The sequence below is a fragment of the Hyla sarda genome, chromosome 2 (genome assembly GCF_029499605.1).
Source record: "Hyla sarda isolate aHylSar1 chromosome 2, aHylSar1.hap1, whole genome shotgun sequence".
Lineage (NCBI taxonomy): Eukaryota > Metazoa > Chordata > Amphibia > Anura > Hylidae > Hyla > Hyla sarda.
This window is the reverse complement of record NC_079190.1, coordinates 217,823,220-217,840,969: the sequence shown is the minus strand read 5'-3', so window position 1 is coordinate 217,840,969 and position 17,750 is coordinate 217,823,220. Positions and strand designations below refer to the sequence as shown.

General features: G+C 42.2%; 1 protein-coding gene across 3 annotated transcripts in view; it reads left to right on the top strand.

Moving 5' to 3' along the window:
* The window catches only part of LOC130355757 (uncharacterized), a 146,650-nt gene that overhangs the window by 55,318 nt on the left and 73,582 nt on the right, over positions 1 to 17,750 (top strand). Inside the window, exon 3 of one of the 3 annotated variants that reach the window (XM_056556369.1) lies at positions 13,886 to 13,918. The exons of the other annotated variants lie outside the window; for them this stretch is intronic. The gene's annotated coding sequence lies outside the window, so the exon portion shown is untranslated. The remainder of the gene's footprint in view (positions 1 to 13,885; positions 13,919 to 17,750) is intronic. 3 annotated transcript variants of the gene reach the window in all.

Here is a 17,750-nt window from a genome sequence, read left to right as displayed (position 1 = left end):
CTGTATCCAGTGAAATCCTATAATATCATGAAAATGTCTGCCATGCAGACTAGTAGTTTATCGTTACTATCTAGTGTACCACGGTGCCTTGCTGCAGCTTGGGCACTCGGTGTACTAACTAGAAAAGGTCTCTGGTACAGTCTGTGATTAAAACATTAATCCTCTCTTCTAAACGTTTTCGCCATTCTGAATGGCTTTCTCAAAGAAATGAGGCATGTCAGACTCACGAGTTTAGCAGGTATTTATAGACTTACCAATTATCATAGCTGATTGTTCGGCGTTCTTCTCAGCCAATCACGCATCGTAGTATCTCTGATGTCACTCCCTTTCATGATGCCTCCCTAACCAATCAAATTGCGTCTTCAGCGCATGCCGTTAATCTTTTTATTTTCGGGCTGAAAATAAACTCTCTGCGCAAACTCAAGTTTCCGCGCAGGTCCGCAAACTTAGAGAAAAAGATGTGGATCTTTATGTTGTGCTTTGCGCATGACCGAGTAACTGCCATTATATTCGGACTTAGTTTATATTTCAGTCCTTCAACTGCGCATGTTTTTGAACTTAGATTAATTCCTAAGCTTTTCCATTTTCTGCGCATGGTTTTAGACTTTGTTTCATTCCAGACTAATTCATGGCATTGCGCATGTTTTAAGTCTTAGATTATTTTACAAGTCAGGATCTTTTTGCATATGTTTTTCAACTTAGATTCATTCCGGTCCTGTTCTTTTCCTTGCACATATTTCTATATATATTTTATCTTGGGCTAGTTCCAAATCACTTCTTTTTTGTATTTTGTATATAAAGTTGAATTTACTACTTGTCTCATTATATAGTAGGGCTATTAATTTCTTATTTACAATTATGTTCTTACTCCACACTGCCAGTAATAATTAATGACCTTCCTACTTCTTAGATAAATTTTATACAATCATTTTTTATATATGAATTAGTTTATTTATTTTTTAATTATTATTATTTATTATTCCATGATTATATCATACATTGTAATTTTATTATCAATAACCTCATTTTTCCGAGTTATGACCACTTAGCCCCTTGCTCAATACTATTAACAATACTTAATGACCTTCTTTCTTTTTATGGCCATGTGGCCATTATGGTACTTCTGGAGCCTCTGGATCATTAGTACCTTCCCTAAACACAGTGGCAATACCTGCACTTCCCTTACAGATGAATCAAGGGAATGGATTAAATGTAACTCAAATGAGAGTACCCTCTACACCCAGACCTATGAATATTGTTCCAACAACACAATCTCAAACAGTATGCCTTTTTTAGGGGGGATACAGATGGGATTAATGAATCCAATGACGGGGCTACCCCCTCGCCCTGTTTAGATCTGATTCCTGAGATGAGTGAGAATGATGACAGTGGCATTAATGATGACAGCATGCAAATTTTTAATTTATCGAGCCATTCTCTCACTGATGCAGAAAAGAGCTTACTGAAGAGAGGTTTATCCTTTACACCTACCCCACAGTTTCAGGAGTTTGATTGGATTAAAGATGTGAATCTTTTTGCAAGAAAGCTGGCATTGTTTAAATGGCATAATAGCCCTCATAGAGATGAGGAAAGACAATTTGTACAAGATTCAGCTACTGTCAACATCCTTCAATCCCTCTTGGATGAAGGTGAAGAAGAGGGTGAAATGAGGGTGGCTCCTCTTACTGATTTAAAACCACGATCAAAAATGTATCCATCTTTATTACAATATCCACAAATTTATACGTTTGTCAATTTGTTCACTAGTGATATACAGAAAATACGTCCCCAACACCACAAAATTAATAATAATTTAACTAAAGAAGTATCAAAAGCTCTAGATATACTGAGTAAAAATGAGACAATCACTATAAAACCATCCGATAAGGGAGGAAATATAGTGATATTAGACACAGATAAGTACTGCGAAATGGTGTATAATATACTGGATGATAGAGACACGTACAATATATTATCTAGTGACCCAACAAATAATTACCTACAAGAATTGAGATTATTGTTGTCCACTGCTCACTCTGAAGGCTTGATATCTGAAAGTGAAATGAAATACATATTAAACCCTAAACCCACCATTGCCACCATATACACATTACCAAAAATGCACAAGGGGACAAGTCCCCTAAAGGGGAGACCCATTGTTTCGGGGAACAATAATCTTACACAAGGAGCAAGTAACTATGTTGATAAAATATTGGCCCCCTTTGTACCTTCCCTATCATCCTACCTTAAAGACACTAAGGACACTGTATCAAAAATCAATGATTTAGAAGTCACAGACACTACACAATTGGTGAGTCTTGACGTGGAGAATTTATATAGTAATATCAAACACGAATTGGGCACAGAAGCTATCACTACTTATTTAGACACAAGAAGTAGACACTTTCATAAGCACAATTTCTTTGTCACCTAATTACTACTTTTCGTACTTATGCACAATTATTTTTTATTTTGTGGCACCTTTTACCACCAAGTAAAGGGAACTGCAATGGGCACAATTTGTGCACCTACGTATGCTAATTTATTTTTAGGGTGGTGGGAGAGCACTATTGTTTTTGGTGAAGAGTTTAATTTATTCACTAAGCCCATCTTATTTTGGGGTAGGTATATTGATGATGTTTTAATTTTTTGGGATGGATCACCTTCTTTGTTCTCTGAATTTGTAACCAAATTGAATAATAACAGGATAGGCATGAAATTTACCTCTGAGTTTGGAGGAAGAAAGTTAAACTTTCTAGGTATCACAATATATATAGACGGAAACAACAAAATTCAGACCAATATTTATCGCAAACCAACGGCGACCAATAATTTCCTACATTGGGAAAGCTGGCATCCAGCTTCCCTAAGAAGAAATATTCCAGTGAGCCAGTACCTCAGGGCACGTCGGAATTGCTCTGAGGAATCGAAATTCATGGTAGAGAACGAGAACTTAATGAAAAAATGTACCCAAAGAGGATACCCCTCTAAATACATGCGTCAGGCATTTAATAGAGCTAAAAAATCAAACCGTACAGAACTACTGGCTAGTAGACAAGATACACGGATGGAAACTGATGATAAGATCAGATGCATAGGGACGTATGATGGATATTCAGAAAAAGTTTATGAAGCCTTTAAGAAACATTGGCACGTTTTAACAATGGACCCTGAGATAAAGGACAAAGTTGGCCCAAGCCCTAGCCTCACTTATCGTAGAGGGAAAAATCTACGGGATCTACTTGTGCACAGTCACCAAAAAAATGATCTACAGAGACCTATATCATGGCTTCCCTCACAACCACAGGGATCATATCCCTGTGGACATTGCAGCAATTGTAAATACATACCGAAAATAAAAGATTTTGTTAATCCCATTGATAATAGAAAATATGAAATCTGGGATTTTGTAAACTGTAGCACAAAAAATGTTATATATATAGCACAATGCCCCTGTTTAAAGCTATATGTGGGGAAAACGATTCAGGAGTTCAGAAAGAGAGTGGGGAAACATATCAGTACGATCCGTACAGGAGCGAATACGCCAGTGACAAACCACATGCGTCGAATACATTCAGAAGATCCCCTTGCAATAAAATTCTGGGGATTAAGGAAGATAAAACTTAATGAAAGGAAAGGAGATGTGGACAAAATTCTGATCAGAGAAGAAACACGGTGGATATACAAATTAAAAAGTCGTAGTCCTAGAGGACTTAATGAAGACTTTTCCTTTTCAGCATTCCTAGATTGATTATAGAGATTTATGATTTAATATATGTATAATCAATGTACTAAGAGCAGTGGACACATATAAAAAGTCAGCAGCGAGGCATCTATTAACTATTATATATTAAAGAAAATATAACAAAATGAATATTATAATGGTAATCGTAATATCTATAAATACTCCCTATAAAAAATAAAAAATAGTAATAACATACCAATCAATTTATGGTTCAAGATTATCCATAAAATAAAAAATGCTTGTTTAATCAATGAATACACATTCAGTAGATGGAGTTCTTTACCTTGTAAGTATGGTGATAAGGGCTCTTCTACTGTGGGCTAAGTGATCATAAATCTGTAAATATGAGATTATTGACAATAAAATCACAAGGTATAATATAACTGTGGCACAATAAATAAAAATAAATAAACTAATTCATATATATGTAAAAAATGACCGTATAAAAATCCATCTAAAAAGAAAGAAGGTCATTAAGTATTGTTAATAGTATTGAGCAAGGGGCTAAGTGGTCATAACTCGGAAAAATGAGGTTATTGATAATAAAATTACAATGTATGATATAATCATGGAATAATAAATAATAATAATTAAAAAATAAATAAACTAATTCATATATAAAAAATGATTGTATAAAATTTATCTAAGAAGTAGGAAGGTCATTAATTATTACTGGCAGTGTGGAGTAAGAACATAATTGTAAATAAGAAATTAATAGCCCTACTATATAATGAGACAAGTAGTAAATTCAACTTTATATACAAAATACAAAAAAGAAGTGATTTGGAACTAGCCCAAGATAAAATATATATAGAAATATGTGCAAGGAAAAGAACAGGACCGGAATGAATCTAAGTTGAAAAACATGCGCAAAAAGATCCTGACTTGTAAAATAATCTAAGACTTAAAACATGCGCAATGCCATGAATTAGTCTGGAATGAGACAAAGTCTAAAATCATGCGCAGTAAATGGAAAAGCTTAGGAATTAATCTAAGTTCAAAAACATGCGCAGTTGAAGGACTGAAATATAAACTAAGTCCGAATATAATGGCAGTTACTCGGTCATGCGCAAAGCACAACATAAAGATCCACATCTTTTTCTCTAAGTTTGCGGACCTGCGCGGAAACTTGAGTTTGCGCAGAGAGTTTATTTTCAGCCCGAAAATAAAAAGATTAACGGCATGCGCTGAGGACGCAATTTGATTGGTTAAGGAGGCATCATGAAAGGGAGTGACATCAGAGATACTACGATGCGTGATTGGCTGAGAAGAACGCCGAACAATCAGCTATGATAATTGGTAAGTCTATAAATACCTGCTAAACTCGTGAGTCTGACATGCCTCATTTCTTTGAGAAAGCCATTCAGAATGGCGAAAACGTTTAGAAGAGAGGATTAATGTTTTAATCACAGACTGTACCAGAGACCTTTTCTAGTTAGTACACCGAGTGCCCAAGCTGCAGCACGGCACCGTGGTACACTAGATAGTAACGATAAACTACTAGTCTGCATGGCAGACATTTTCATGATATTATAGGATTTCACTGGATACAGCACTGATAATTTTAAACACCACTGCTAATTAGAAGCAATAGATGTGCAACATATTAGTTTGGACACTATTTTAATGAGCGTAATTAAAAGTTATTTTTTATGGGGGATTTCTAGTCAGGGTTTATCCTGAGGGGATTCATTCCCCAAGTAGGTTTTGTGGAACCTAACTACATGTGACTATACATCCGCAGAATATCAGAGTGGCTATCCGGTTTTGAAAAAGGAGTGCTTTACTATCTGAACCCTGCCATTAGTATATACTCCCAGGGTGGTAGAGCCTTTGTGGTAACGGCTGCTTTTCATCCTCAGGGGATCCATGTGGTACTGTACCCGGGCATCTGACTCCTGCTGGTTTTTCTCACTGAAGAAGCTAAGTCACATTTTACAAACAGCCTTAGGGATTTTCAGGAGGAAGTTCTGTCTGCCTGGACAGGAATCTCCATTCTTTTTCCCACCCTCTCAGGCTGTCAATGCGCACACGCAGTGCGCACTCCCAGATCGTGGCTGTCCAAAAGAAAATCTCCCAATAGGTTGCAGCTTTTGACCTATGGATGCGGTCCTGCTCACAACAGCTGCCTCTAAATCAGATTAAGGAGCTTACATGTTGGATCTTTGAGTCCAGAGGAGCTGGACATGGGAAGAATCTCAGATGTCAGCTAACCTGAGGGAAATAAAACCAGTGAACTTGGCTATTTTTGCTACTTTTTAGCCTGGTGACCAGTATCCCAGCGGTCACATAAAGGGAACTCTGAATGTCCAGGTGGATCAGCCAAGCAGAACTATTCTATGCTCAAGCAAAAGGGCCCTCACTGAAGTATACTTCTGCCAAGTAGTCAGCAAGTGAGGGCGACGTGATGGCTACCATAAAAAACAGAAAAGTTGCAAAATGTGCTTCTCTGAATTGCAGAGACCAACCAGACATCTTGGATGCACTGACAATAACGTAGAGAGGCCTCTACATCTATCTATTTTCCAGCCTCCAGTCACAGGAAAGATCCTGGACAAGCCAGACGTGATATATATTCTCTACCCGCCAAGACGGGTTTTGTTTTCCGTCCTGTTACAATTAAAGGAAACTTCCTCCCCAGCTGACTCAGAACAGGTCCTTCATCCACAGCCGGAGCGGTTGCCTTTGACTGTGTGGAGTTTGAGAAGGATAGATTCCATATGATGGGTTTATCGGAAGAGGTGATGTCTACTCGTCTTTCAGCCGAAAGAGAATCCTTAAAGGGGTACTCCGGTGCTAAGACATCTTATCCCCTATCAAAAGGATAGGGGTTAAGATGCCTGATCGCGGGGGTCCCGCCGCTGGGGACCCCCGTGATCTTCCACGCCGCGCCCCGTTAGAATCAGTCCCCGGAGCGTGCTCGCTCCGGGTCTGATTCCTAGCGATCACAGGGACGGAGCAAAGTGATGTCACGGCTCCGCCCCTGTGTGACGTTACGCTCCGCCCCCTCAATGCAAGCCTATGGAGGGGGCGTGACATCTGGACTGATTCTATCGGGGTGTGGCGTGGATATGGGATAAAATGTCTTAGCGCCGGAGTACCCCTTTAAATGTGCTCTACTCGATACTGTAGAGAAAGTTCACGTTCTGGAGGAGGGTCTAGAAGAGGTTTCATTTGCAGGCATATTGCATTTAATCCAAGATGGATTTAAGAAAAGCCTGTGAGCAAATACATTGAGGGTCCATGTCTCAATAAATTCACGAATCGCAGATTAGCGGTCATCCAGTCATCACTCGATTCTTAATAGCACTAAGGCAACTCAGACCAGTCATATGTCTTCCTTGGTGGTAGTGGGTAAGCCTCTGCAGTAGGTCGACCTTAAGTGATTGTCCTACAAGGTCTCTTTCCTGATTGGGATAACATTAGCAAACAGGTTGGGCTAAAATATAAGCTCTCTCCTCAAGAGATCCCTTTATAAGATTTGTACCAGAGGGAGTCCTGCTGAAGGTGTCATCTGAGGCGACATCATCAGGGAATTCTCTTGCTGAAGTTCTTGCTGGATCCACTAATGAGGAGGATGAGTTCTTCACCCTCTGGATGGGTATACAGCACTGACATGCTACCGCAATAGAACCAAGATGTTCCGGGTGGAAGAGAATCTGTTCGTACAGTTGCCGGTGTGATAAAGGGAAGAAAGGTGTCTAAAGCTACCTTGGTGAAATGGCTTAAGTCTACGATTCTGGACGCCTGTAAGATCGCAAGAGTTGAGCCACCGAATTCCATCAGAGCTCACTCTAGACAACTAAAACTGGGGTCCAGCCTCTGGCACAGCAGTGCTTAATGCTGTATTCAATTAAGTATCCCCCCCTTTATGTTGCTATTTAGCTCCCTTCTGTGCTGCCTGAAAACGAATATGGAAAGGGTAAACTTCCCATAGACTTTCGTTGAGGGGGTGGGCGTGGCATCACAAGGGTTTGGGCGTGATGTCACGAGGGGGCGGGCGTGACGTCACGAGGGGGCGGCCTCGAACACGGAAGCCCGCACACAGTGTTCGGAGTAATAAACTTCCGGACGTTGCGAGCAGGGCTCCGGAACCCTTTAAAGAGTTTTCTGGTTTCATATCAATACATTTTAATCATCATGTCAATTATATGTTACATAACTGAACAGTTCAGGGTACATATGTTATCCACTGAAAATTACAGGCCTCTCCCACTTAAAAATATGAGCGAGGCCTGTAATTTTCATCATAGGTATACCTCAACTATGAGAGACATAATAAGAAAAAAAATCCATAAAATCACATTGTCTTATTTTTTAAAGAATGTATTAGCAAATTATGGTGGGAAATAAGTATTTGGTCACCTACCAACAAGCAAGATTTCTGTCTCTCACAGACCTGTAACTTCTTCTTTAAGAGTCTCCTCTGTCCTCCACTCGTTGCCTGTATTAATGGCACCTGTTTGAGGTTGTGGACAGGTGTCTTTTATGCTGATAACAAGTTCAAACAGTCACACTCCAAACTCCACTATGTCCAAGACAAAAGAGCTGTCAAACGACACCAGAAACAAAATTGTAGACCTGCACCAGGCTTGGAAGACTGAATCTGCAATAGGCAAGCAGCTTGGTGTGAAGAAATCAACTGTGGGAGCAATTATTAGAAAATGGAAGACATACAAGACCACTGATAATCTCCCTCGATCTGGGGCTCCACCCCTAGGTGTAAAAATGATTACAAGAACAATGAGCAAAAAGATCCCAGATGCACATGGGGGGACCTAGTGAATGACCTGCAGAGAGCTGGGACCAAAGTAACCAAGGCTACCATCAGTAACACACTACGCCGCCAGGAATTCAAATCATGCAGTGCCAGACATGTCCCCCTGCTTAAGCCAGTAGATGTCCGGGCCCATCTGAAGTTTGCTATAGAGCATTTGGGTCATCCAGAAGAGTATTGGGAGAATATCATATGGTCAGATAAAAGCAAAGTAGAATTTTTTAGTAAAAATTTTTGTGTTTGGAGGAGAAAGAATGCTGAGTTGCATCCAATGAACACCATAATGGAAACATTATGCTTTGGGGCTGTTTTTCTGCTAAGGGACCAGGACGACTGATCCATGTAAAGGAAAGAATGAATGGGGCCATGTATCTTGAGATTTTGAGTAAAATACCATTCATCAGCAAGGGCATTGCAGATAAAATGTGGCTGGATCTTTCAGCATGACAATGATCCCAAACACACCGCCCGGGCAACAAAGGAGTGGCTTTGTGGGAAGCATTTCAAGGTCGTGGAGTGGCCTAGCCAGTCTCCAGATCTCCACCCCATAGAAAACCTTTGAAGGGAGTTGAAAGTCCCAGCCCCAAAACATCACTGCTCTAGAGGAGATCTGCATGGAGGAATGGGCCAAAAATACCAGCAACAGTGTGTGAAAACCTTGTGAAGACTTACAGAAACTGTTTAACCTCTGTCATTGCCAACAAAAGGGTATATAAAAAAGTATTGAGATGAACTTTTGTTATTTACCAAATACTAATTTTCCACCATAATTTGAAAATTAATTCTTTAATGTGACAATGTGATTTTATGGATTTTTTTCTCTCTCATTATGTCTCTCATAGTTGAGATATACCTATGATAAAATTACAGGCCTCTCATCTTTTTAAGTGGGAGAACTTGCACAATTGGTGGATGACTAAATAGGTTTTCTATGGGGATTTGCTCCTACTCTGGAAAGTTCCTAAATGGACAGAGGTGTCAGCAGAGAGCACTGTGATCAGACAGAAAGGAAATTCTAAAAGAAAAGAACTTCCTGTGGATCATATATACTGGAAGTAATACAATCTAATTACAAATCTAATTTACAAATCTGTTTAACTTTCTGGCACCAGTTGATTACAAAATAAATAAATAATGTTTTCCAGTGGAGTACCCCTTTAAGGTGTGAGTTCCAAATTACAGGCCTCTCATCTTTTTAAGTGGGAGAACTTGCACAATTGGTGGCTGACTAAATACTTTTTTGCCCCACTGTAAATCCTTAGTTTTGCTGATTAAATTTTTTTCTCCATGTTTGCCGCTATATAGTCGTGGAGAAACCTCAGCCAGAGAAACAAACAGTTTGATAGCTCAAAACAACATCTGATAGCATGACCGCTGAAGAGGAAGTGTCTGATAGCTTGGCTGCAGCTCCTAAAATGTGCAGTGTGTCTGCAGTTGCTTAAAGGGGTACTCCACTGGGAAAAAAATGTTTTAATCAACTGGTACCAAAAAAGTTAAACAGATCTGTAAATTACTTCAATTGAAAAAACGGAATCCTTTCAGTACTTATCAGCTACTATATGATCCACAGGAAGTTCTTATTTTTTGAATTTCCTTTCTGTCTGACCACAGTGCTCTCTACTGACACCTCTGTCCATGTCAGGTACTGTCCAGAGCAGGATAGGTTTTCTATGGGGATTTGTTCCTACTCTGGACAGTTCCTAAAATGGACAGAGGTGTCAGCAGAGAGCACTGTGGTCAGACAGAAAGGAAATTAAAAAAGAAAAGAACTTCCTGTGGATCATATAGCAGCTTATAAATTCTAGAAGGATTAAGATTTTTTTTTATAGAAGTAATTAACAAATCTGTTTAACTTTCTGGCACCAGTTGATAAAAAAAAATTAAGTTTTCCAGTGGAGTACCCCTTTATGGTGTGAGTTCCAAAGAGTTCAGTGCATCTGCAGGGTTAGCTGATTAGGGTCTGGGTTCTCAGGGGTGTGATTCAGTAGACCATTAAGGGTGCAATGCATATGCTGATAATTTTTTGGGGCTTAAAGGGCTAAGTATTTCTGCTGTAAGTTAGGCCTGTGGTGTGGGCTCCTGGGGTGTGGGCATTGTGTGTCTACGTCTGGTTACACACTGGGCCCTTAGGGATGCAGTACATCTGCTGCTGGCTACGCTGTAGGCCCTCGGTGGCATGGTGTGTATCCTGCTTGTTAGTCTGTGGGCCCTCAAGGATGTGGTTCATTTGCTGATTGTTAGGCTGTGGACTCTCAGAGGCTTATTTCCTTGGTTGTGAACCCTCCATGGTGCAGGGCTTCTGCTGCCAGTTAGGTTGTGAGCCTTCCTGTGGGCTCTCAGGGTTGTGGTGCATCTGCTGCTGGTTAGACAAAGAGCATTTAAGGCTGCAGTGCTTCTGCTGCTTGTTAGCCTGCGCGACTTCATGGGTGCGGTACATTTGCTGCTTGGTAAGCTGTGGTCTCTAAGAAGCCCAGTGAGTCTTCTGCCAATTAGGCTGCAGACCCTAAGGGACACAATGTTTTTACTGCTGGATAGGCTGTAAACCCTCGGAGATGTGGTTCATCTGTTGATAGGCTATAGGCTCAGGGAAACAATGTGTCAGCAGCCCATTAGAGGCATAGTGCTTCTGCTGATGTTTTAGGCTAAGGGCCCTCAGGAGGCGTGTTTCTTATGATGGCTGTGGGCCTTCAGGAAAGTGGTTCTTCTGTTGAAAATAGGCTGTTGGCCCACAGAGACACAGTGTATTTGCTTTTGGTAAGAATGTGGACACTCAGGGGCACCATGCTTCTGCTGCCAGTTAGGCTTTGGGCCCTCGGGGGCTGTGAGGCGTCTGCTACTCATTAGGCTGTGGGACCTCAGGACCACAATGCTTCTGCTGCTCTTTGTTAGACTTTGGGCGTTTTAGAGCACAGTACGCCTCCTGCCTGTTAGGCTGTTGGCCCCCGGGTGCCAGAAATTACACTCTGCTACAATGTAAAGTAGTGAGTGTACAGCCTGTATAACAGTGTTTAATGTTGTTGTCCACTCATTCTAACTCAACACACAGTCATTAATGTCTAAACCTTGGCAACAAAAGTGACTAGCTACTTTTGTTGGAAATGTCTAAATTGGGCACAATTAGCCATTTTTTTTCCTTGGTGTCATATGACTCATTAGTTTTACAAGGTCTTAGGTGTGAATTGTGAGCAGGTGTCTTGAATATGAAGTTTTCCAAGACACTGAACCTGCACTGAAGCATGGTGTACAAGACCATACAGTGGTTTCACAGGATGGTTTTGACTCAGAGCAGACCTCACCATGGTGGATCAAAGAAGTTGAGTGCACGTGACCAGTGTCAATCCAGAGATGTTTTAGAGGATGGAATTAACAGCTGTTTCTGTCTTTGCAGATGACACTAAGCTTTGTAGCATGGTACAGTCTATAGAAGACATGTATAAGTACAAGCTGACTTAGACAGACTGAGTGTCTGGTCAACCACTTGGCAAATGAGGTTCAATGTGGATAAACGTAAAGTTATGCATCTTTGTACCAAAAGACCTGCATGCAGCATATATCTGGTGGGGAGGTAAAACTGGGAGAGTCACTGGTAGAGAAGGATCTGGGTGTACTTGTAGATCACAGACTAAAGAACAGCATGCAATGTCAGGCAGCTGCTTCTAAGGCCTGCAGCATATAGTCATGTAACAAAAGAGGCATAGACTCAAGGGACAGGGACATAATACTACCCCTTTATAAAGCGTTAGTACGGCCTCACCTGGAATATGCTGTTTAGTTTTGCACATTGGTTCATAAAAGGGACGTTGTGGGGCTGGAAAGGGTAAAGAGACGCACAACTAAATAAAAAAGGGGCATGGAAGATCTTAGTTATAAGCAAAGATTAGAAGAATTACATGTGTTTAAAGGGGTACTCCGGTGGAAAACTTTTTTTTTTTTTTTAATCAATTGGTGCCAGAAAGTTAAACAGATTTGTAAATTATTGTATAGAATGGGTATGCAGCTCACTTGGATTGATGGAAAAGAATATATATACCCGTTTACTGGTGTTGCCTTCACCCAAAAAGACCAAAATATTAAATATGGAGATATAATTAATTATAAATTAATTAAGTACCAGCCCTCAAAGGTGTACATATGATAGAAATAGAATGGATCCTGTTAAATAATAGATAAGCAATTTATTCATATAAAAGAACTTAATAACATGGACTAATATAAGTCTCATAACGTCCTAGCAGGGCCCATGCATCGGGCGAAGGAGCTTATCAATAAAATATATATAGCATACAAATGTTTGTGCCAACTGTATATGGTGTTGGTCCAATGATATAGATCACTCACAAATATTGTGGTAACAGCTGGAGTTCATTAATATAGAAAGTGCGTTGGCAGCATAATGGAAATGTAAAGTTCATTAATAGAAATGATACATTGGTAGCGCAGTGGAAGTTCAAAGATGCAATGTTATATTGAATAGTTCCGTAATAATAGTATAGTCAGATGTTGCAAACATATGACACGGGATTGTTGGTGCCCGGCACCACTCACCTACCATACAGGTTGTAGAGATGTGTGAAGATTGGGCTGGCACGGAAGCGTCTGGCACAAAAGGTAGTGCCCATCTGTAGGATAAGGTCTCTGTACTCTGTGGCTGTCACGGGATTTTTGGACGTATAGAACAAAAGGACCTCAATAGGCGCTGCAGATTCCCACGAAGTAGACCAGAGATGTAGTAATAGTACAAGGCTCTGGGAGGTTTATTGTAATAAATAAAACAATAAAATACAGATTACGCGTTTCGGGGGAGCCACCCCCTTCTTCAGATCAGAGTATGTGCAGCAGGATGCAGACAGAGTTTAAATACATACAGAGTGGGTGCCAACCACTTAAGTAGGAGGAGCTAATCGAACATGCATCACATGGTACAATGTATAAAAGTATACAGATGAACACAAAAATCAAGAAAAAACAATTAATTACTTAATGCAGTGAAGGAAATGAAAATTCAGTGTGGTCCATCATATTACTGTCAAAAAAAAAAATATCAGAAACAATAGATTTGCTCCTAGATAAGAAATAACAACATCCGGACTGTTGAATGTAAACATCCGGGCTGAGCGACACACACCTTTTAACCTTACTGATATGGTATTATATTGTGCAGCCATGGTTTTTATTGTATTCCATGGTTTTAAAATAGTAATTTTTTTGTCATTATTTTTATATAAGCCATGGTTTTTATTGTGCAGCCTTGGTTTTAATGTATTCCATATTATATAGTATTTATATTTATACTTATTTTTATTATATACTTTATATATGCTATCATCCACTTATTTACATGAGCGTTCATTTTCTGCACCTAGATATCCCCCTGTCCCATCTCTTCTGGATGACAGGTATACTGTTTACTTTCTATACTCCTCTTGAACACGTGTATTGCCCATTACATGTGTTCCTGGTCTCCTTTAGCATACTTACCTTTAACCATATTGATTTATGTTATAGTCCGATCTGCACACATATACCAGAGCCTCATATTACCGTCTAATATCCTCTGACAGCACATAAACATTATGCCGATATCTCCGTATACTGTCTGGCTCCCTGTGGTCATGTGACGGCCGCTTCCTAGTGACGCATCCTTGACTACACGCTCATTGGTCTATATTTGTCACGTGACGGCCGCTCCATAGCGACGCGTCCGTGACAGCGCTGTATGCCCACGGACAACTGCACCAGCTCTCCGATGCTCAACGAAACACCGCTCCTGACAGCAGTCCGTTCCCTGCACGGTCCGGATGTTTACATCTTACTCCGGATGCTGTCGGGAGCGGTGTGTGTAGCTCAGCCCTGATGTATACATTCAACAGTCCGGATGTTGTTATTTCTTATCTAGGAGCAAATCTATTGTTTCTGATTTTTTTTTTTGACAGTAATATGATGGACAACACTGAATTTTCATTTCCTTCACTGCATTAAGTAATTAATTGTTTTTTCTTGATTTTTGTGTTCATCTGTATACTTTTATACATTGTACCATGTGATGCATGTTCGATTAGCTCCTCCCACTTAAGTGGTTGGCGCCCACTCTGTATGTATTTAAACCCTGTCTGCATCCTGCTGCACATACTCTGATCTGAAGAAGGGGGTGGCTCCCCCGAAACGCGTAATCTGTATGTCACGATGCCGGCTGGCAGGTAGTGGACCCTCTGTGCCAGAGAGGGATTGGCGTGGACCGTGCTAGTGGACCGGTTCTAAGCCACTACTGGTTTTCACCAGAGCCCGCCGCAAAGCGGGATGGTCTTGCTGCGGCGGTAGTGACCAGGTCGTATCCACTAGCAACGGCTCACCTCTCTGGCTGCTGAAGATAGGCGCGGTACAAGGGAGTAGGCAGAAGCAAGGTCGGACGTAGCAGAAGGTCGGGGCAGGCAGCAAGGATCGTAGTCAGGGGCAACGGCAGAAGGTCTGGAAACACAGGCAAGGAACACACAAGGAACGCTTTCACTGGCACTAAGGCAACAAGATCCGGCAAGGGAGTGCAAGGGAAGTGAGGTAATATAGGGAAGTGCACAGGTGAAAACCCTAATTGGAACCACTGCGCCAATCAGCGGCGCAGTGGCCCTTTAAATCGCAGAGACCCGGCGCGCGCGCGCCCTAGGGAGCGGGGCCGCGCGCGCCGGGACAGAACAGACGGGGAGCGAGTCAGGTAGGGGAGCCGGGGTGCGCATCGCGAGCGGGCGCTACCCGCATCGCGAATCGCATCCCGGCTGGCAGCAGGATCGCAGCGCCCCGGGTCAGAGGACGTGACCGGAGCGCTGCAGCGGAGGGAGTGAAGCGAGCGCTCCGGGGAGGAGCGGGGACCCGGAGCGCTCGGCGTAACAGTACCCCCCCCCTTGGGTCTCCCCCTCTTCTTGGAGCCTGAGAACCTGAGGAGCAGACTTTTGTCAAGGATGTTGTCCTCAGGTTCCCAGGATCTCTCTTCAGGACCACAACCCTCCCAGTCTACTAAAAAAAAAATTTTCCCTCTGACCTTTTTGGCAGCCAAAATTTCCTTGACCGAGAAGACGTCCGAGGAGCCGGAAACAGGAGTGGGAGGAACAGATTTGGGAGAAAAACGGTTGAGGATGAGTGGTTTGAGAAGAGAGACGTGAAAGGCATTAGGGATACGAAGAGAAGGAGGAAGAAGAAGTTTATAAGAGACAGGATTAATTTGACACAAAATTTTGAAAGGACCAAGATAGCGTGGTCCCAACTTGTAGCTAGGGACACGGAAGCGGACATATTTAGCGGAGAGCCATACCTTGTCTCCAGGGGAAAAAACGGGGGGAGCTCTTCTTTTCTTATCCGCGAACCTCTTCATGCGTGAAGAAGCCTGTAAGAGAGAATTTTGGGTCTCTCTCCATATAATGGAAAGGTCACGAGAAATTTCATCCACAGCGGGCAGACCAGAGGGCAAGGGGGTAGGGAGGGGGGGAAGAGGGTGACGGCCGTACACCACGAAAAATGGGGATTTGGAGGAAGATTCAGAGACCCTGAAGTTATACGAAAATTCGGCCCATGGAAGGAGATCTGCCCAGTCATCCTGGCGGGAGGAAACAAAATGTCGCAAATAATCACCCAGGATCTGGTTAATTCTTTCTACTTGTCCATTGGACTGGGGATGATATGCAGAGGAAAAATTTAATTTAATCTTGAGTTGTTTACAGAGAGCCCTCCAGAATTTAGACACGAATTGGACCCCTCTATCCGAGACAATCTGCGTAGGCAACCCGTGAAGACGAAAAATGTGTACAAAAAATTGTTTAGCCAACTGAGGCGCAGAAGGAAGACCAGGAAGAGGGATGAAATGTGCCATTTTGGAGAATCGATCAACGACCACCCAAATAACGGTGTTGCCACGGGAAGGGGGTAAATCAGTAATAAAATCCATACCAATCAGAGACCAAGGCTGTTCGGGGACAGGCAGAGGATGAAGAAAACCAGCGGGCTTCTGGCGAGGAGTCTTATCCCGGGCACAGATAGTGCAGGCTCGCACAAAGTCCCCAACATCCGTCTCCAGAGTCGGCCACCAATAGAAGCGGGAGATGAGTTGCACAGATTTCTTGATGCCCGCATGACCTGCGAGATGGGAGGAGTGACCCCATTTGAGGATTCCGAGGCGTTGGCGTGGAGAAACAAAGGTCTTTCCTGGAGGAGTCTGCCTGATGGAGGCAGGAGAAGTGGAGATCAGGCAGTCAGGTGGAATGATGTGTTGCGGAGGGAGATCAACTTCTGAGGCATCCGAGGAACGAGAGAGAGCATCGGCCCTAATGTTCTTATCGGCAGGACGAAAGTGAATCTCAAAATTAAATCGGGCAAAGAACAGAGACCACCGGGCCTGGCGAGGATTCAGCCGTTGGGCCGACTGGAGGTAGGAGAGGTTCTTGTGGTCGGTGTAGATAATAACAGGAAATCTTGATCCCTCCAGCAGATGCCTCCATTCCTCAAGTGCTAATTTAATGGCTAGAAGCTCTCGATCCCCGATGGAGTAGTTCCTCTCCGCTGGAGAGAAGGTCCTAGAGAAAAAACCACAAGTGACAGCATGCCCGGAAGGATTTTTTTGTAGAAGAACAGCTCCAGCTCCTACTGAGGAGGCATCAACCTCCAATAGGAAGGGTTTGGAAGGGTCAGGTCTGGAGAGCACGGGAGCCGAAGAAAAGGCAGACTTGAGTCGTTTAAAGGAGTCTTCTGCTTGAGGAGGCCAGGACTTGGGATCAGCATTTTTCTTGGTTAAAGCCACGATAGGAGCCACAATGGTAGAAAAATGTGGAATAAATTGCCTGTAATAATTGGCGAACCCCAAAAAGCGTTGAATAGCACGGAGTCCGGAGGGGCGTGGCCAATTTAAGACGGCAGAGAGTTTGTCTGGATCCATCTGTAGTCCCTGGCCAGAGACCAAATATCCTAGAAAAGGAAGAGATTGGCATTCAAACAGACATTTCTCAATTTTGGCATAGAGTTGGTTGTCACGAAGTCTCTGAAGAACCATACGGACATGCTGGCGGTGTTCTTCTAGATTGGCAGAAAAAATTAGGATATCGTCCAGATATACCACAACACAGGAGTATAACAGATCACGAAAAATTTCATTGACAAAGTCTTGGAAGACGGCAGGGGCATTGCACAGTCCAAAGGGCATGACCAGATACTCAAAGTGTCCATCTCTGGTGTTAAATGCCGTTTTCCACT